Below are 2,373 nucleotides of genomic sequence, written 5' to 3'. Positions count from 1 at the left end.
TAGAGTTTGTAAACAATGCAATTTTGTATCTATTTCAAGACATTCGTTATGAATTAAACGGTGTAGAAGTAGATAGAATAAAAAATGCCGGTATAACAACCACTATAAAATCTTTGATATCGATGAATGAAAATGAAACAAAAATGTCTCGTTTGTGGGGATGGGACACTAATGGAATAAAAAATACAAAAGGTTTTTTTTCTGTTTGTATACCATTGAATAAAGTACTTGGTTTTGCAGAGGATTACAATAAAATCATAATGAATTGTAAGCATGAGTTGATACTACTACGTAGCAATACGAACCTAAATGCTGTAAAATTAAATACCAATGAAGTGTTAGAAGATATTAGCATAAATAAAATAGTATGGAGAGTACCGCATATAAAAGTATCAGATCGGGAAAGAGTCAACTTGCTTAGATATTTGGAAAAAGATAGAGCTATAAGCTTAGCGTTTAGGAATTGGGATCTCTATGAATACCCTATGTTACCAAGAACCACTAAACATACCTGGTCAGTGAAAACTTCATCGCAATTAGAAAAACCCCGGTTCATAATAATAGGTTTGCAAACACATAGAAAGAACATTGGAAGCGGGGATATGTCACAGTTTGATCATTGTCATTTACGTGACGTAAAAGTTTTTCTTAATTCAACATACTTTCCATACGAAAGCCTCAATATTAACTTTGCTGATGATAAATACTTACTACTATACGAATTGTATGCTAAATTTCAACAGTCTTATTATGGACACCGTTGTGCACCATTGTTTAGTTTAAAAGAATTTAAGGACTTATGTCCTTTGGTGGTGATTAATTGCAGCAGACAAAACGAAACTTTGAAAACGGGTCCCGTGGACGTCCGTGTAGAGTTAGAAAGTGACTCAGAGATTCCCGATCAAACATCTGCATACTGTCTCATACTTAACGATTGTATTGTTGAATATAAACCTCTTTCAAATATTGTGAAAAAAATTACTTGAATTCTGAAAAATATCTTGCTTTGTGTAATGAAATCGCATTACGATAAATATTTTTACCGTTTTTATTTTTATTATATAATTTTATTTTTTATGAGTAATTACCTACTGAATATATATTTTTATTTGTTAACTATTTACAGAAATGAATAAAAAAAATACCTAAAATACCTATTGGTTTCATTCCGATACTTATCTAAAAGATTGTGAGCAAAAAAAAGAGTACATATTTTTAAATTATTAACATTTATTGAGGTATTTACAAGATAATTAACTACTAAGTACAAAATTTAAAATTAAAAAAATATACAACTTAAAAATATATCTTATATTAAAAAACTAAGAACTACCTAATTACTTAAAATATTATTTTTAAAAATTATTATCACACATTTTTTTTGTTATTTTTTTAATTAAATTTTCAGTTAAGTCCAATATTTCGTCCATAGGATCTTCACAAACCCACTGACAACTCACTACAGCACTTTCACTGGTTGTGTCCTGGCACTCGTTGAGATCATACACCTCAATCTTAATGACCCTATTACCCTTTCGCATCGTGTTGCATTTTACAAAGGATGATGTCATCATTTCCTTAGCCGTTCTTTTCCTTGAGGTCTTCAATCGTTTTTTCACAATGTTCTGCGGCTGTGGAACTGGTCTTACCAGTTCAACGTCACTATCTAATCCTTCCAACATATTTTGGGCGTAGTAATAGGGATCATTGGGGTCATGAGTGTCGTCTAGGATCTGTAACAATAAAAATGTAATTAGGAACGCCTATATAAAATAAACTTGCAATAAAATAATTTCAATAAATATAAGTAGGTAGGTACATACCGATAGGGACATTTTTGAAATAACTTCGTAGTAACTATAATGTCAACAACCGCCGCAGTTCGCCTGTAAATCGTATTTGACTGCACATGGCACGTTACCTCCCCTCCCCCACCTACCTAAGACCTACATACCAACAGAATTTAAAATAAGTACTTAAATAAAATTTGTATCAATAAGCTGTTTTTGCTTAGTTGCTTGTTTCATTAATACCTAATATTTATTTCTGTATGCTGAAATTATAGGTAAAATAAGTCAGTAAGAATAAACTCAAATAGTTATGAGAACAAGTGGAAATAAATATATTTGTTTATGAAATAAGTACGAGTGGTAGGGTATATGAAATAAAATAAATTTGTAAGTATTAATTAAATATTCATATTTATTTCAGAAATACAATGTGTACACAATACTTAACTAAATTAAAAACTAGCGATACCATACACAACACCATAATATTACAGCGTGGAGTGAAGTTTAGTCAGGAATATAATATTAAATAAAGTACATCAATACAATTAGGTATAACCATCATAATATTATTATATAAATC

The sequence above is a fragment of the Plutella xylostella genome, chromosome 9 (assembly GCF_932276165.1).
Source record: "Plutella xylostella chromosome 9, ilPluXylo3.1, whole genome shotgun sequence".
NCBI lineage: Eukaryota > Metazoa > Arthropoda > Insecta > Lepidoptera > Plutellidae > Plutella > Plutella xylostella.
Note: the sequence above shows the minus strand (reverse complement) of the source record.